Genomic DNA, 20,264 nt, shown 5'->3' with positions numbered 1-20,264 from the left:
GCATTTACCCTAAAGATACAAACGTAGTGATCCAAAGGGGCACGTACACCCAAATGTTTATAGCAGCAATGTCCACAATAGTCAAACTATGGAAAGAACCTAGATGTCCATCAACAGATGAATGGATCAAGAAGATGTGGTGTATATACACAATGGAATACTATGCAGCCATCAAAAGAAATGAAATCTTGCCATTTGTGATGACGTGGACGGAACGAGAGGGTATCATGCTTAGCGAAATAAGTCAATTGGAGAAAGACAACTATCATATGATCTCCCTGATATGAGGAAGTGGAGATGCAACATGGGGGATTAAGGGGGTAGGAGAAGAATCAATGAAACAAGATGGGATTGGGAGGGAGACAAACCATAAGTGACTCTTAATCTCACAAAAAAGAACTGAGGGTTGCTGGGGGGAGGGGTTTTGGGAGAGGGGGGTAGGGTTATGGACATTGGGGAGGGTATGTGCTATGGTGAGTGCTGTGAAGTGTGTAAACCTGGTGATTCACAGACCTGTACCCCTGGGGATAAAAATATGTTATATGTATATAAAAAATAAAAAATTCAAATAAAAAATAAAGATATTCTCTCTTCCTCTGCCACTCCCCCCACCCACGTGCTCTTTCTCTTTCTAAAATAAATAAATAAATAAAATATATATGTGAAGAGAAAATCACAGTAGGAACCATGAGACACTGGAGTAGAGTTAGTACACTGAGCAAGTATGACATCATATGTGCTTTGAGTCACTCAGGTAGCCTTTAGCCCCACCTTTTCAAAAGCCAATGCAAAAGCAAAACATGATCTATTACATGGTTATAAGATAAACCTTGACTTGGAAGAAACCTCTTTGCTGCATCCTCATAGTAGAGACATTACACTTTACTCAACAACATCCTTAAGGTTAATAAGACAACTAGTTTCAGAGTTGAGCAAAAACAGTTCTATTAGGGACCTAAAAAATGAAGTTAGGGGTACAGCTTTCTAGTTTTGACCTGGCGGCATTTTGGAGTATATTTAGAATGGAAAAACTGTGTTCTTTAGAAAATCAAAAAATGTTTTTCAAACTAGCTTTAGGTAAGTATTAGTGAAGTGGCAAACTGAAAATCCCTACCGGGTCCAAAGAGGTATAATAACTAAGAAAGATGGGATGTCTGCTAAAAAAAAAAAAAAAAAAAAAAAAACATGCAGACACTACAAATAGTGGAAAATGGTGCTTTATAAATGGCTTCCAGTTGGGGGCTACACTGAGGTGTGGTAGGATTTCTGCAAGTTGGAGCCTCCTCCTGCTCACTACCAGCCTGTTGTTACCGTAACCAAAATCAGGACTAGATGTTACCAGATTTCTTATTTTTCCTTTGCATTAGTCAGAGTTCTCTTACAGAAAATAAAAGCTACTCTGGCTATTTTCAGCACAAAGGGCAAAGGGCTTCCGACAAGGAATTAGGTGCTTACAGTGTACTGCGGCTGGACTTGCAAGGCTAACTGCCAGAGGAACAATGAGGAACCCGCCCCCAAGGAAGCTGCCAATTCTGCTGGTCAGGAAGATGGGAAATCAGGAAGTTTCCCCTGCACCATTAACTCTAGCAACAATGTAGAGATCAGGAAGCCACTGATGCTGTTACTGTTGGCCCTGGAGCCAAGCTTCATCTGTTAGGTCCATACTGGTAACAAAAATAACAACGGCTGAAAGATGCTGCTGACCTCACTTGTTGATCCTCACAAAGCTGGTGACAAGAATGCTCCTGCAGAAAATCCCAAAGCATCCTTGATCATGCCTGCCACAGGGGCAGTGGGGATCTCGACCTTTCAAACCTCACTTGAATGCGTCTGCCCACTCAAAGCTAAAGCTAAATGGTTCTGGTTGCCCAGATTACAAAAGGAATTCTAACTGCTCACCCTCCGGGGGTGTGGAGGAAGCGGGTGGTGGACATGTGGAACATATGCAGAGCAAGAATCCATTTTAGCATCATATTGTATTTTTATGCAGAAATCACTTGAGCTCTTAAATGCTGATAATTAAATCATTACTTTTAAATTAATGGGCAGGCCAATAATATGGGAGTTGATGAGATACATCTGTGAACAGATTCAGCTTCATGGCAACTAACTGGAGGGTAGGTTTTGATACAATTCAGCTCATCGAAGAAGAAAGGCTCAAGCCCTACCCCCTCCCACCTGCCGATACATGAATAACAGTTTATATAGTGCTATGCTATAGTGAAAACCCTATTTTTTTTTAAGATTTTATTTACTATTTGACAGAGAGAGACACAGAGAGAGAGAGAACACAGGCAGAGGGAGTGGGCGAGAGAGAAACAGGCTTCCCACCGAGCAGGGAGCCCCCATGCGGGGCTGGATCCCAGGACCCTGGGATCATGACCTGAACCAAAAGTAGTTGCTTAACAACTGAGCCACCCAGGCACCCCAGTGAGAATCCTTTAAATGTAGTTATTACTAGTAAATTCTTGATGAAATAAGATTCCAACAATACACAAATACAGTAAAAATTTATTTTTCTCCTCTCATTCGCATTGTCAACTCCTCAGATGTAACCTTCAGTAACATTGTGAAATAAATCAAACTTTGCTGTTTGAATATTCTAGAAGCAGAACCAAGTGTTTAAGAAAAACCAAGTTTTTCTAGAGAAAGCTAGAACCAAGTGTTTGAAGCGTTTGAATTCATGCTAGAATCTACCTGATATACACAGCTGGAGGGGGTTAACTGCTGATGAGAATCTATCCAGTATATATTGCTGGTGAGTCTGTTGACTGAGGAATGGGTTTACTGTCCAAAGCAGAGAGTACATATTCAGCCTGGAAACAAATATAATTTCCATAACATTTTATAATCAAGCAAACAAATATATTTCCTATATCAAATGTATTTTACAAGCCTTGTGGTAATCTTAGACTTTGTGGTTAATGGTCATATTTGTTGCTCATACTTGAATATCTTAGTGTCATCCTTTTCTCAACATTCAAGAAGGGGACAATAATTTATTCTAAAACACTGTTGGCAAGTATTTGAATTTAAATAAGACCTTTGTTCCTTTAGCTTATCTTTCAACAATGTTCCTTGTTTATTGTGCTCCTGTTTTCACCAGCAAGTAAATATTCTCTAACCTTCTCTTTCCTATCTTATGGAGGAGAGTAATATTCAGCACTTCTCAAAGTACTTGGGTCAACAAGACGCTGTCTTCTCAAGGCAACTCATCAAGTCCATAGTGATCTATAATTTCATTTACATTTAGCCAAAGTCAAAGCAGGGGCTTAAGCTTCTAATTATCATTTCCACAGATATATATCTAGATATATATATTTGAGATATTTGTAGTGTGTATATATATATATATATTTGTGTGTGTGCACATGTGTGTGTAGAGAGAGTGACCTGTGAGCATAAGTGCAGATGCACATTTGTATCGTATCATTTTTTCAAACACTTAAACATGTTATCTTATTCAGTTGTCACAAAAGCAGGTTACCTATTTTTATTTTAAAGATTTTATTTATTAGAGAGACAGAGAGCATGCATGGGGCTGAGGGCAGGGGGAAGAGCAAAGAGAGAGCTATAAGCAGACTCTGCACTGAGCGTGGAGCCCAATGGAGGGCTCGGTCTTGAGACCCTGAGATCATGACCTGAGCTGAAATGAAGAGTCAGATGCTTAGTAGCTTACTTATTATTATTTCCAAAGAGGCTCAAAGAGGTTTAGAGGCTTCATTAAGGAAACCCAACTAGTAAACCATCAGACTGGATTTGGGTCTTCTGTGTCCAGTCCTCTTTTCCCTAAACTGTGTGCCTTGATATAGAAGTCAAAAAATTTACCTGAAGGGCTTTAGAGTTCACATCCCAGCTCCTGGAAAGTGGGGAGCACAAAGAATAGGTGAGGTGTTTTCTCTCAGTAGCATCTCTTCATCTTCCAGTTCTGGCGCTTAGAATTTGCTCATGACCAAAGCCTGTGTGTGTCCGGTGCTCCAGGAGCAGGGTAAATATTTTGCAGCCTCTTTAGTCCATCCAGAATTTAGGTTCTGATTTGGTTTTCTTCAGTCTTCTTTGCATTTGGAGAACTACTCCTTAACCTTAATGTTTTTCTTATTAAGATACTTTTATATGTTAGTTGTAATTAATTTAGAAGAAAATACCTTCATAAAGATAGAAAATAGAAACCTGCAGTAATGCTGGTTTCATCCAAATATTTCTACCACTGAAGTTCTGATGTATACCTTTTCTTAGTCAGTTCAGGCTGCCACAACAGAATACCATAGACCGGGTGGCTTAAACAATAAGCATCTACTTCTCACAGCTGTGGAGGAACTGAGAAGGTGAGAAGTCCAAGATCAAGGTACCTGCAGATTCATTGTCTAGTAAGAACCCTTTTTCTGGTTTGCAAACTCCCTTCTTGATGCGTGGAGAAAGAGAGAGCTCTGGTTTCTCTCTCTTCTTATAAGGGCATTAATCCCAATATGTGAGCTCCATCCTCAGGACCTTATCTAAACCCAGTTATATCCCAAGGGCCCCACCTCCAGATACCATCACATTGGGGATTAGGGCTTCAGTATATGAATTGGAGTGGAAAGAGCGGACACATTCTATCCATAGCACTTTACTCCTTTATAAATGTAAACTTTTAAAATGAGATTAAACTGTTTATTCTCTTTGGACTTGCTTTTTTTTTCTCTAAAAATAAAAATATATCACAAGTACATTTCCATGTCATTAAATAGTTTTCTACAAGAACATCTTGGATGACTGTCTCACTACATGGTGTCAGGTGCTTTGTTCACATACTGGTCGGGCTTTTCAATTATTTCTATTCTTTAACATTCTGGGTAAACATAGCATATCATTTCCTGTCTCTTATGGAGCACAGGGTACTGAAACCTAACCCCACATATAGCCCCTGTAAGAAGTAATCCTATGCATCCTTATGACGGTTCTCTTCACAGAAAGCAACAGTCAATTCGATAAAGCCACCCTATTGGCACTCAGCAAGCAATTAGTCTAAATCATTCAATAATTTTAACTTAAGAAACACAGAAAATGTAGCTGAGAGGAGGCATTTTAAATGAAAGATGCCTTACAACCTAATACTTGGAACCAAAAGAAACTTGACTAAAAAACACTGTGATAAAATCTTGAGGTTGAGTCATTTTGCTTTTGTTTTTGTTTTACTTATTCATGATTATTTCTTTAGAATAATTCTTAGAAGGGGTGCCTGGGTGGCCCAGTTTGTTGGGCATCCGACTCTTGGTTTCAGCTCAGGTTCTGAACTTGTGGGATGGAGCCCCACATCCAGTGCCAGGCTCTGTACTCCACAGGGAGTCTGCTTGAGGTTTCTCTCCCTTTGCCCCTCCCCCTGCTCTCTCTCTTTTTCTCTCTCCCTGAAATAAATGAATAATTTTTTTAAAAAAGGTTAATTCTTAGACATGGGATTCTAGCTCAACTTTATACATTTTTTAAAGAATATTGATGTGTATTACCAAATTACTCTCTAGAAATGACATTCTTCCCTCAACCACCATTGAAGTTTAATTTATCCAGTTTGATTTCCAAAATTGTATTTCATTGTTTGAAGTTGCACATCTATGATTTCCAAGTGAGCTTTAACATTTTCTGTAGGTACTGGCCATTTGTATTTCTTCTTTTGTGAATTGCCTGTTCCTATCATTTGCCCATCTTTTTCTGTTGAAGTAGTCATATTTTTCTTATCGATTTAAAATAACTTTATATGTTACAGACTTTAATCTTGATCTTGATCTATTTTATTGTGAGCTGGTAGAATCAAAAGGAAGGTCAGGAAAAGACGCACCACGGATTTGGGTTGAATGTCTGCAGCCAAAAGAGGATCAGGTCAAGGGACACTCCATCTCATGACCCTCCTTCTAGAATTATTTTTAATGTGGGGTACAAGTGTTACACGGGGCATTCACAGACTTTCAAAAGGGTATGTAGACATAGATTATTTTTTTTTAAGATTTTATTTATTTATTTATTTGACAGACAGAGAAAGATTACAAGTAGGCAGAGCAGAAAGCAGGGAGAGAGCGGGGGAAGCAGGCCCAGCAGAGAGCCCAATGTGGGGCTCGATCACCAGGACCCTGATACCATGACCTGAGCTGAAGGCAGAGGCTTAGATCGCTGAGCCACCCAGCTGCCCCGACATAGATATTTTTTAAGGAAACTAATTTCCAGATCTCCAAATTTCATGTAACTTGTGCCTAAGATTGACTGCCTAGGAAATTTTTTCCTACCTCCCTTTTTCAGTAGTGTTTCTCCCATTTTATAAAATTATGCTATGGTGATTTGCACTCAGGTATGCATATAACTCAATGGGAATTGAGTGACGTTTGCTATACCTGCCTTCATTCCCATCTACATGAGCAAAATTTCTGGATGTTTTTATTAAGAGATTCATTTTCTACAATGAAATTCTTTTCTTAATAATGACCTATCAAAAGTGGCAATATGTTCATGTTGTTTTGATCAGTTCTGCCATATATGGATCAGGATAGTGTAAGAAACCTAAAACTTCAGTGGCTTAACACAACAGTATTTACTGCTCGTCCATATCATAGTCCAGCAGAGACAAGGAGGCTCTCCTTGACGGTAGATAACTCTGCTTCCATCTTGCATCTCTGCGGTCTTGGAGTTCCCAGCTTCCAGCTGGAAGACAAGAGAAAGCATAAGAACTCAAGCCACTTTTAACTGCCTAGGACAGGAAGCCATATATCATTTTAGTCCATACTTCCAATGCGAAACTGAGAAGTATAATCTTCTTATACCTGTAGGAAGAGAAGAGGGAGTGGTGAACACAGCATTGTCTCTGCCACAGGTACTCCAGGTAATAATGGTAATGACGGCTCAATCCAGATGAATTTTATTTTAACAGTCTTATTTTTTTTTTTTTACATTACAACATAAAACTGAAAAAGGATAGTTTTTCAAAATTCCTTTAAGAAATAGTGAACAAAAATGTTGAAGCCCCAGTGCCCTGCACTATTTTTAGGGAAACGCCTATCCAATTTGATTTCATTTAAAAGCTAACAAGAAAGAAAGAAAAATACATCGTTAGCAGGACCGTTTCTGCTGTAGTGGATTTGCAGCTGCTGGGGGCTGCACACTGCAGTCATTTATAATGCCACCTTCCTAGGAAGTCCAGGGATAGGGAGTTCCAGGTACAGAAGTGTATTTCTTGTAGAGTTCACATGTCAAGGTGACAACCAGAGCCACTGCTGTCCACACCCTGCTTTGCTTTGTGGTTAAGCTCCCTTAGGATTGAAGTTTTCCACCTTGAAGTCAGCGAACTCTTATTCCACCTTGCTCATCAGCCGGTCGTATTGAACCACTCTGCCAACTAAATAAACATCCTACAACTTTTCAGAAGAATCTAAAGAAGCCTGTCTTTTTGACTATGGAAGACAGCAGTTTTTGACAGAGGTCTAGCTCTCCTTCCTAAAAAGGCCCATTGACCTTTATTGCAAGTGAAATAGCTTATGGGAACAGTAAATGGCTAACCTTACTGTAGCATAAAATAGAGCTCTCGACAGCCTCTCTTCTCTCAGCACTGGCGAGAGGCCTATAATAGCATCCCTCATAAAAGCCTCTGTGCCATTTCCCAGGTGCAAACCTTTACAGAAGTACAACTAGGGAGTTTCCAAAATTGCTCCAAGAGAAGATTGTCTATGAATAATGCCAACTATTTGGCAGATGTTTCTTGACCAGAATTTGAGATCACTTTATTTTTGCATATGCCCTTTTAGTGTAAGTGACAACAGGCAGTATACTGGAAATACAGGAGGGCAAGCTTACATGAAAAGGCTATTGAATAAATGGATAAATAAATTACTTTTGAAAAAAACCATTGAAAATGCCATCTGATTTAGAGATTAAAGACCAAATTCTGCTTTCTGAAACTTGTGTCAGGTTTTGAAAAATAAATAAACAATTCTCTAATTCTTCTTGGGTATCAACCATTTGCAAGTGCTATGGGGACCAAGAAGAAAGATGCGATGAGCTTACAAATCAAGAATTCAGAAAGTCCTTTCCTGATCAACATGCAGTCACTCCCTTCACATACCCTATTTTCTCTTCATCGTGGAATTTATCACTACCTGACATTTCTCCTCTATTTCTTTATTGGTCTGTCTCCCAAAGAATGTAAGCTCCTGGAATGTTGAGACCTTGACCATTTTTGTCCATAGCTGTATCCCCAGGATTCTGAACAGAGTCCAGCATGACTTTCCAACAATCTTGTCAAAGGATGAGTAAATCCCTACTCTCAGAGAGACCGTGGACTCAAAAGACAGAAAAATGAAGCCCCAAGTATCAATAATATTCATGTATCTATTCAGTAAAAAGGAGTTCAAACAAAGTAATAGAGCCTCGAAGAATTGATGGATTTTTTAAAAATTAAATAATTAATTTATTTGACAGAGAGAGAGAGATCACAAGTACGCAGAGAGGCAGTCAGAGAGGTGGGGGGAGTGGGTGGGAAGCAGGCTCCCTGCTGAGCAGAAAGCCCCATGTGGGGCTCCATCCCAGGACCCTGAGATCATGACCTGGGCCGAAGGCAGAGGCTTAACCCACTGAGCCACCGAGGCGCCCCGAAGAATTGATAGATCTTATGGAAAGAATCAAGTTTCCTAGAAGAGATTAGATTTGACCTCAGTTTCCTGGCTACTGTGGGACCAGGGGGCAGCGCACACTGTGGAGTACATATAGGGAATATTTTTTCCATGCGTATGACTTTATATGAAATGCACTGTTGCTACTAAAGCCTTCGTGGTAGTCAACAAGTCAATCAGCCTTTGTTCAGGTCACTTCCTATACCCTGCAGCATGCACTGGTCAGTTCTTCCTCCAAACGGGTGTCCAGATCGTTCCCAGTTCTGCCCTCTCAGCCCAGGTCACCGAATTTAAAAATCCAGTCTTTAAAAAGAAGTCAATCTATAATCTATAAGTAATTTAAAGAGACCTTCACCTGGTGTTAACTCTCAAGGGCACTTCTAAATTCTGTAATCTTCATGATGTCAGGTTACACTGTGATTGTCTTGCCAGTGTCTTGGGGATAGGCCACATGTCTGTGAATGGGGTATGAGCGCTTCTTAGAAGGGAATGGATCTTCTGACTATCATTCTAGAAGTTATCAATCTTGGATAGAAAATAAGAATTCTGGAAGTGGACCTACATTTATATCAGAGATTACCTTCCTTCTCTCTCTGGGCAGATAGTTAGTATTGTCCAAAGTCTAGGAGGAAAAGTTTCTCTTGACATCTGGAAGCAGATGGGGATTGAGGCAAGTTAACAGCCCCATAGAGAACCCCTAAGGTCAGTCTGGGATATGTGATACTATTTCTCTTCCATTCACTTCATAGTCTAATAACATCTTGTTATGTTTAATCCTGATATCAGCTGTCTAGTGAGATGAAGAGGAGAATCTATCTCGCATTGGTTGGAAGGACAGAAGGGAGAAGGGGAGAAGGGTTCCCTGTCATCCTCAGTGAGACCAGCATGGGGTATGCTGCAGTGTCACCAGCAGAGGATATCTGTCCTGAACAGCATGTTCTGAAAGCCGTTTGTGGTAATGATAGCAGGGCACAGAAAATAAGGAGACCCTGCCTGCCTTGGGTATGCTCGAAATGGCCTCTGAGAGCACCTGGAAACCTGAAGAAAACGCTGAGGGGCAGTTAGAAGCAGAATTTTCCCTTGCAGCCAGGACATGGGGTGTTTGAGCTACCAAGTTTAGTCATTAAAAATTAACTTGTTCCAGAAAAACTTTTAGTCAAATTGAAATTTTATACATGTTATTTTTATAGTGGCAAGGAGCTTTCCATTTATTCTAATTTTTTCTAAGAAAGTAACTTGATTAATGGTAAAATACAAAAAGGTTTCCCATTAAACTGTGGAAGAAAAGATTAGAGCACCTGGGTGACTCAGTAGATTAAGCATCTGTCTTCAGCTCGGATCATGATCCCGGGGTCCTGGGATAGGGCCCAGCCTCCACTGGACCTCCATCAGTCTCCCTGAAGGGAGCGTGCTTCTCCCACTCCCTCCGCCTCTCCGCCCTGCTTGTGCTCTAGCACACCCACACTCTGTCTCTCAAATAAATAAATAAAACATTTTTTAACAAAAAGATAATATTGTTAACACATTTAACTAATATTAAGTACTACCCAATTAGAGAAAAGAAAATAAAATGTATAAGAATGGGAAATAATGAGCCAAAATGATAACTATTTATAAATGATATAATCACATGACTGAAAGAGAGCCACGTGGAAAATGATTGGAAATAAAATAACACAGTAGGAAAACTAGTTCTTAAGTGCGGTAACTAATAACCAGTAACTTTACTATATAAGAACCACAAGTTAGAAAAGTGTATTGAAAAAAGTCCCATTTAAAACAGTACTTAGGGGACGCCTGGGTGGCTCAGTTGGCTAAGCAGCTGCCTTCGGCTCAGGTCATGATCCCAGCGTCTGGGGATCGAGTCCCACATCAGGCTCCTTGCTCAGCAGGGAGCCTGCTTCTGCCTCTGCCTGTGCTCACTCTCTCTGACAGATGAATAAATAAAATCTTTTAAAAAAAAATAAATAAATAAAACGGTACTTAGAGGAATAAAATACCTTAAAGTAGAAGTAATAGTAAATGTGCAAGATGTATATGATTGAATCTTGAGAGAATAAAATGGCATTTGCTATGTTTAAATTAAAAATAAGTGTTATAAAGATGTTAACGTTCTTAAAACTAATTTTTTTAAAGATTTTATTTATTTTTTGAGAGAGAGAGGGAAGGCACAGAGGGAGCGTGACAGGGAGAAGCAGACTCCCCACTGAGCAGTGAGCGGGACATGGGGATCAACAAGGGGCTCGGTCCCAGGACCTTGAGATCATGACCCGAGATAAAGGCAGCCAGCCACTTAACCAACTGAGCCACCCAGGTGCCTTCTGAAAATTAAATTATTAACTGAATGTAATACCTGTAAAAATGTCAACTAGATTTTTCTGGTGGCAAATAAAGATCTTCATTACAGAGTTATTATAATTGCAATAGCCTTGAAACAATCTGTACGTCAAGATGAGATGAGTTAAACTATGGCCTGTTCCCAAAGGATGCCATTATGGTATCCTCCTATTTAAAAAAATAAGGGAGATCTACAGGCCTGGATGTGGAAAAATCTTTAAGATATATTATTAATGTAAAGATCAACTTGCAGAAACACACATACAAATGACATATCTATGTGTATGTGTACATATACACACACACAGATATATACAGAGAGAGAGGATTTCATTTGTGTGCTTGCGGGTGTGCGCGCACACACAGACACACTTCAAAAAGCACCCAGGAAACTTTGCCAGTGGAGATGTGGAATGGGGAATAGGGTAAAAAAGACTTACCTTTCCCCATATATCCTTTTTATGCCATTTGGTGTTTTTATTATGTATATGTCTTAACTTTTCAAGAGAAAAAAAATCATTTTTAAGTAAAAAAAGAACGAAGAACATAGACTTAAAAAAGAGCACTTGTTCAATTTAACAGTACCTACTAACATGTAGGTGAGCATTCCCATATCTACTAGCTGGTCAACTTCTCCCCATCCTAGAGAAATTGTTGCCCATGTGCATAAATAAGCATGTACAGGGACAGAAAGACATGGCATTGCAGGGTGGAGGTGGGGGACAGCAACTAAAATGTTATCTTTTTCTATACTACCTACTACTTAGATTGTGAATAAATACTTATAATAACAGAAGTTGGAAACATCTCCATCAGCAGGGCAGAGAGATCTTTTTGGGTTTTGTTTTGTTTTTAATTAATTTCTTTTCAGTGTAACAGAATTCATTGTTTATGCACCACACCCAGTGCTCCATGCAATATGTGCCCTCCATAATACCCACCACCAGGTTCCCCCAACCTCCCACCCCCCACCCCTTCAAAACCCTCAGATTGTTTTTCAGAGTCCATAGTCTCTCATGGTTCATCTCCCCCTCCAATACCCTCAACTCCCTTCTCCTCTACATCTCCCCATGTCCTCCATGCTATTTGTTATGCTCCACAAATAAGTGAAACCAATGATAATTGACTCTCTCTGCTTGACTTATTTCACTCAGCATAATCTCTTCCAGTCCCGTCTATGTTGATAACAAAAGTTGGGTATTCATCTTTTCTGATGGAGGCATAATACTCCATAGTGTATATGGACCACATCTTCCTTATCCATTCATCCGTTGAAGGACATCTTGGTTCTTTCCACAGTTTGGCGACCGTGGCCATTGCTGCTATGAACACTGGGGTACAGATGGCCCTTCTTTTCACTACATCTGTATCTGTGGGATAAATACCCAACAGTGCAATTGCAGGGTCATAGGGAAGCTCTATTTTTAATTTCTTAAGGAATCTCCACACTGTTCCCCAAAGTGGCTGCACCAACTTGCATTCCCATCAACAGTGTAAGAGGGTTCCCCTTTCTCTACATCTCCTCCAACACATGTTGTTTCCTGTCTTGCTAACTTTGGCCATTCTAACTGGTATAAGGTGGTATCTCAATGTGGTTTTAATTTGAATCTGTCTGATGGCTAGTGATGATGAATACTTTTTCATGTGTCTGATAGCCATTTGTTTGTCTTCATTGGAGAAGTGTCTGTTCACGTCAGGGCAGAGAGATGTTTAATAAATTTTGGTACAGCTAAGTATTTTGCAGAAGTTAAAAGGAAGGCAATAAGTTCCTATATAACATAAAAGATGTTCGTGTTATAATGTTATTAAGTGAAAAATCAAATGATAGGACAATGTATGTAGTAGTAATTTTTTGCATAAGCATAGAAAATTATGGAAGGAAGCATACAACGCCATAAATAATAGATGCCTGAGTCAGACAGTATTTTATTTACTTCCAAGCCAAACCTGCTTCTCCCCATCTCCTTCCATGCTGTCTCCTAAGGGAATAGCTGTTTCTGATCTGGGCTGTGAATCAGCCCGTTTGCTGATGTAACCTTGGCTTCAACCTGGCCTTTTGCAGCTCCTCACTGGGGTACAGAACTCACTTATAGCCACTAGCAACATTATTCTCTGGTTCCCATTCTGAAGCTTCTTCTGTGCATGGGCTCCTGGGAATTTTGCATAAGGGAGAAATGATGGGATTAATGTGTTTCTGTGCCTCCACCGTAACCTCTAACAGATAATTCCAGGTCCTTTTAGGAAGGATTTCACCTTCTCACTTATACTTTTAACATCGGCATCTATGTATTTTTTTTTTTTAATTTGTGAAACCAAAAAGTAAATGTAAGAATACAAAGAAACTGTGACATTCCTAAGAATAAACAACCTTAAACATAAACATAAAAATAACACATGTAAAATGGTATTTTCTGATGCTTCTCACCATAATGTTCAAAAGATTTGTGACCACAAGAGGATTAATAACCATTGTACTAAACCTAGTGTTTAGTCTGTTTTGTTTGATTGGTTTTTTTCTTATACTTGTTTTCAGTTTTTCAAAATGGGTAATATATTATTATATAGTATTTAGTTAAAAAGAATATTAAATTAGGTCAATTTACATCTTTAACAGATAAAGTTTAGTTTACATTATTAACATTTAATCAGGAAAAAGAACAATTACTTTCCTTTAAACATTTATTAAGCTTATTAAAATCTTAATTCATGTATCCATTCATTTTGATTCACATGGTTTTCTCTCCCTTTCTCCTGTAAGAGAAAATTTCTGAAATAATTTTAGGAAAGAAAATATGGTATTGGGTCAAAGGCTATAAAAATATTAATACCTCCTGGGTGCCTGGGTGGCTCAGTGGGTTAAGCCGCTGCCTTCGGCTCAGGTCATGATCTCAGGGTCCTGGGATCGAGTCCCGCATCGGGCTCTCTGCTCGGCAGGGAGCCTGCTTCCCTCTCTCTCTCTCTCTGCCTGCCTCTCCATCTACTTGTGATTTCTCTCTGTCAAATAAATAAATAAATAAATCTTTAAAAAAAAAAAAAAATATTAATACCTCCTGATGCAAGTTTTCAGTTTGCTTTTTACAGCTTCCCTTCTTTGAGTTTGCAATACAAGGTATAAATGCATTAATTTAATACAATCTTCAACAGCTGTGAGCATTTTATATAATTTTTAATTGCTTATTAATTTATACTAAAGTTTTCTCTTTTATTCATCGAATAAGCTCATCTTCTGAAACATATCTGTTTGTTTACTGATACACATTTTCAGATTTAGAACCCTTGCTGCTGGAAGCCTTCCTACATAAGGAAAAATTTGGTGAGACACATTTCCTCACCACCACTGTAGCACAATGCTTTATCCCAGCCAGGTCCACAAATCATAAAATATTAGGTAAAAATGGGCATTGTAAGATAACACTTTGATATAGAGTTAATTCAAGGGCAGGTGATAATGTAGATGTGCACTGTGTGATGCACATGGGCCCCAGCTCTACATTCAGCTGTCTGAGAGCAACCTCAGAATAATGGCACCATCAAGGGAACCTCTTGATACAAAAACTATACCATCATTTAGAGGACTATGGAAGGATGGATGAATTTAGAGCAATAAGAATGAAATTCAACATGATACTCTATGTGGAAAACCCAAAAGACTCCACCAAAAAGTTGTTAGAACTGATACAGGAATTTGGCAAAGTCGCAAGATATAAAATGAATGCATGGAAGTCATTTGCATTTCTATACATTAGCAATAAAGCAGCAGAGAGAGAAATCAAGGAATTGATACCATTTACAATTACACTAAAATTCATAAGATACCTAGGAATAAACTTAACCAAAGAGATAAAGGACCTGTACTCTGAAAACTTTAGAACACTTATGAAAGAAATTAAAGACACAAAGAAATGGAAAAACATTCTATGCTCATGGATTGGAAGAATAAATATTATTAAAATGCCTATGCTACCCAGAGCAATCTATACATTCAATGTAATCCCAATGTAATCCCATCAGCATTTTCACAGAGCTGGAACAAACAATCCTAAAATTTGTATGAAACCAGAAAATACCCTGAATAGCCAAAGGAATGTTGAAAAAGAAAAGCAAAGCTGGTGGCATCACAGTTCCAGACTTCAAGCTGTATTACAAAGCTGTAATCATCAAGACAGCATGGTACTGGCACAAAAAGAGACACATAGATCAATGGAACAGAATAGAGAACTCAGAAATGGACCTTCAACTCTATAGTTAACTAATCTTTGACAAAGCAGGAGAGAATATCCAACGGAAAAAACCGTTGGGAAAATTGGACAGCCACATGCAGAATCAAACTGAACCACTTTCTTACATCCTACAAAAAGATAAACTCAAAATGGGTGAAAGACCTAAATGTAAGACAGGTACCCATCAAAATCCTTGAGGAGAACATAGGTAACAACTTCTTTGACATCAGTTGCAGCAACTCTTTCTAGACATGTTTCCAGAGGCAAGGAAAACAAAAGCAAAAATGAACTATTATAACGTCATCATCACAGCAAAGGAAACCATCAACAAAACCAGAAGACAACTGACAGAATGGGAAAAGATATTTGCAAATGTCTTATCAGATAAAGGGCTAGTATCCAAAATCTATAAGGAACTTAACAAACTCAATAATCAAAGAACAAATAATCCAATTAAGAAGTGGGCAGAAGACATGAACAGACATTTCTCCAAAGAAGACATACAAATAGTCAACAGACACATGAAAAAATGCTCAACATCAGGGAAATACAAATCAAAACTACAATGAGATACCACCTCACACTAGTCAGAATGGCTAAAAGGAAACAGCAGTTGCTGGCAAGGATGTGGAGCAAGGGGCGCCCTCTTACCCTGTTGGTGAGAATGCAAACTGGTAGAGCCACTTCAGAAAACAATGTAGAGTTTCCTCAAAAAGATAAATATAGAGCTATCCTTTGATCCAGCAATTGCACTACTAGGTGTTTATCCAAATGATACAAACATAGTGATTTGAAGGGGCACATGTACCTAATGTTTACAGCGGCAATGTCCACAATAGCCAAACTATGGAAAGAGCCTAGATATCCATTAACAGATGAATGGATAAAGAAGATGTGGTATATATACACAATGGAATATTACTCAGCCATCAAAAAGGATGAAATCTTACCATTTACAATGACATGAATGGAACTGGGAGGGTATTATGCTAAGTGAAATAAGTCAGTCAGAGAAAGACAAATACCATATGACTTCACTCATGTGGAATTTAAGAAACAAAACATAAACATAGGGGAAGGGAAGGAAAAATGAAATGAGATGAAAACTTAGAGGGAGGCAAACCATAAGAGATGTGTAACTCTAGGAAACAAACTGAAGGTTGCTGGAGGGGAGGTAGGTGACCGGATGAGGTAACTCGTGGGCATAAGGGGGACAATTGATATAATGAACACTGGGTGTTTTATGTAACTGATGACTCACTAAATTCTACCCCTGAAACTAAAATAAGTAAATAAGTAAAATAATAAATAAATAAGAAAGAAAGGCAATAAGAATGCCAAGATCAAAGTTTTTGTGGCAATAATTAACTTTGTATTAATTTTTAAATAAAAACAGTAAAAACATTTCAGATAATTTTAGAGAAATTCACATCATAATCCAACACTATTATACAACTATTTTCAGTTTCGTGTATTGCTTTCCATCTCTTATAGATCTTTAGCTAGTAGCAGTCATAGATATTTTATATTCTGCTCCTCTCAGCTCTATAGCATAAGCATGTTTCCATGTTTGTATGAAGCTTTCATAATTATTATTTTTAATGGTCACACAAAGGCCATTATTAATTTTATTACTCTGTCTATCCTTAGTGCCTCTTATAATGCTCAGTAAGTCTTGGTAAGAACCTAGAATGATGCTAGCACTATAAGTACTTTGCCAGAATACCTCAATTCAAATGCAAATTTCTTCTGTGCCTTAGTTTTCTAGTCAATAAAATGGGGATGATGACAAGTCCTACCACATGGGTTTGGCATGATCAAATAAGCTAATGATCTACATGAAATTCTTAGATCAGAGCCTGGTACATGGGGAGCCATCAATGGGTATGAGCTATCATTATGTTATATAAGCCTTCAGGTCATTTCTTATTTTTATTATTACAGACACCAGTACAATGTGCTTTTGTTTAGATAATGTTTTGCTTCCGCTTAATAATTCCCTTAGACTAAGTTCCCTGGAATCGGATTGCTGGATCAAGGAGTTTATCACAATGACTACCTTTTAAAGAAATTCTTTTAACCTCTGCCCTTGAGGAGAATTTGATGGTATGGAAAATAAATACTACTCCACACAAAAGTGATGATAAAGCAATCATGCATTTATTAGACAATAAATAAATTTAGTAAAAACCCATTTTATTCATAAAACTATGAAGACATGCAAAAACCCTGGATTTCATCCAAATGATTAATTTTTTTAACTTTTTAAAAAAGATTTTATTTATTTGAGAGAAAGAGAACGCGCGCAAGAGAGCACAAGCGGGGGGAGGAGCAGAGGGAGAGGGAGAAGCAGACTTCCCACTGAGCACAGAGTTCAACTCTGGGCTGGATCCCAGGACCCTGAGATCACGATCTGAGTCTAAGGCAGTTGCTTAACTGACTGAGCCACCCAGGTGCCCCCATCCAATTGATTTAATTCAGCAATTATTTCCCAGTCTATTATATGCTTGTTCCATGCTAGGTGTAAGGTAGAGTATGGAAGAATACAAATGGTTTTTGTCCTTAGAGAATCAAAATCTCTAAGAAGGTAAGATGTTGAGAGTAGTATCAGACTATATAATCAGGTGCCAAATTGAATTTTTAAAAAGATCCCAAATAGGGCACCTTGATGGCTCAGTGGTTTAAAGCCTCTGCCTTCAGCTCAGGTCATGATCCCAAGGTCCTGGGTTTGAGCCCCACATCGGGCTCTCTGCTCAGCAAGGAGCCTGCTTTCTCCTCTCTCTCTGCCTGCCTCTCCCTGCTTGTGATCTCTGTCTGTCAAATAAATAAATAGAACCTTTAAAAAAAAAAAAAAAGATCCCAAATATATTATACAGATGCTAGGTATTAGGCATAGTAGCCAGGCAATAAAGAGACAATATCCAGTTGGCAGTGAAGAAAAAAGTGTAAACCATCCAAGTGATAACTAAATTAAGCTCCACTTTTTTCTTAGAATCTCACATTTTATAACTGCCTTTAATCCACCCCAAACCAACAGGACAGACTTGCGTTTGAATATCATCAGCAGAAAATGTTTGGTTTTGCTAAAATACCTTCTCATCTCTGACATTTGAGAGATAAAGCAGCCCTCTAACTTCAGCCCTGGGCTTCAGCTGCAGGAGCTCAGGAAGGTCCCCCGGCAGTGGACATGGCCTTGGTTGAGGTTTGTGTGTGTTCATCTATTTAGGAAGGGCCTCCACCAGCTGAAATAACAAAATCATCTCCACTTCCCTCATTATCAGGGCGCACTGTTAATGTGTCTTCATCAAAATCTCACTCTACAGGCTTTATCACTCTTGAGTTTCCTCTCTTTTGTCTCAAAGTCAGGACAAAGGGGATAAAACTGCTCTCCCCTTTGAGATGAGCAGGATGGTTGGCTTCCAGGAAGCCAAACCTGAAATAGAAGCAGAAGCCCTTTCATCTAATTGAGAAAGTCTTCCTGGTCACCTTAAACCTTTCCTGTAGGGAGAAAAGCTCCATATAAAGGGTTTTCTGGCCTCTGAAAATGGCCTGCCAAATACCATTCTTGTGCCTTATACCGTTGTTACTAAAGCTGCCTACTAGGTACAGATCTCTGAGAACTGACAGGCTGCAGATTTCCCCAGAAGGCTTAAGCCTCTATAATCATCAAGAGAAGGAGCTGCTTTGCCCCAACAGGCCCCAAAGCAGACAAGTGAAACTGTCTTCCTTATATGGTGAAAAGTGCCCTGTGCCTTTAAGGCCAAGAGACTGGGCTGCAGACAGTCCCTGGGAAGTTTGCCGGCAGCCCCATCCTTGTGTCTGATCCTTGCAGCTGTGCAGGTGAGTTCCCAAACCTTCTTTCCACAATTTGCCCTCTACAATATCTCTTGAGACAGAGTGGGTTGAAAAGCCATAATTGACAGCTAGAGAATTTCAGGGTCAGCTGGATGGTGTTTGGAGAAGTTTGAGTTGAAGGAAAAAACAAGGTTACTAGGTTAATGTGCAGTAATGCAGCAGGCAAGGATGCTTCTAACTTCCAGTGGGGAGGAGGCATCAAGGTTACACAGGGCCCTGAGGCATTCCAGGACAGGGCAGGGGAAACAAATTCAGCCTAGGCAGATGGACAGATTCTGGGGAAAAGCCTGCAGGGTTAAGTTTAAGATCCTGTGCAGGAGAACCTGGTCAACTGCAAGTTTAAACCAAACATAGCTGGGAGGAAATAATATTTCTGCAAGTGCTAAAGGCTTTGCAGGAGCCGGAGCTACAGGGCTGACTGCAGATGAGAAAGTACATCGGAATGTTTGCAATGCCTACTGGAAAGGAAGGCTGCAGCCTTAACCCTTCGTGCAGCGGGCTGTTTAGCAGGTAGGGTTGGACTGCACAGAGCTCTGGAGTGAGGATGGGGGTGTGGGTGCATGTATGGAGGACTGCAGCAGAAGATGAAATAAATGAATAAGACAGAGATTGTGGAGGCAATCTCTGGCATCCCCATAGTACCACCTGCCGAGAAGAGAGATTTTCCAGGCTTGCAAATTCTGTGTCTTCGGCAAGAAAAAGGGCTGGAAGAAGTCTCATTTAAACTGATTACTGCTCTGTCATTTACTGATTCAGCTTCCTGATTCCTCCCCTCCCCCCACCCACCACCTAGAGCTGCCTAAGATATTAATTTGAAATTAACCGATAGAACTTTTTAACAGCATGTGTCTGGGAAAGGCTGAGATGTATACACTTGGGGCAGAGATTTTCTTGATAGGATGAAAAGAGGTGGGCATGGCATATGAAGAGCAATACTTGATGGTCATTTTGCAGTGTATCCCAAAGCCTTTAAACTGAGCCCATTCATCAGCTAGAGCCAAAAAGGAAGCCTACCCAGAAATTTACAAAGGGAGATGCTAAATTATAGGGCTTGGGGTTGTCTTCCCTCCTAGTTGAGTCTGGGGCCCATTCATCATTCAGAGGCCAGTGATTTCTTCACAGTTGTCGTGTAGGGGAATGAATAACAGAGGCTGGATTAACATTCTTTACATACTCCATGCTTTTAAAAAATATTCATTCATCTGAGTATTCACTGACAAATCCT

This window comes from Mustela nigripes, chromosome 2 (assembly GCF_022355385.1).
Source record: "Mustela nigripes isolate SB6536 chromosome 2, MUSNIG.SB6536, whole genome shotgun sequence".
Lineage (NCBI taxonomy): Eukaryota > Metazoa > Chordata > Mammalia > Carnivora > Mustelidae > Mustela > Mustela nigripes.
Note: the sequence above shows the minus strand (reverse complement) of the source record.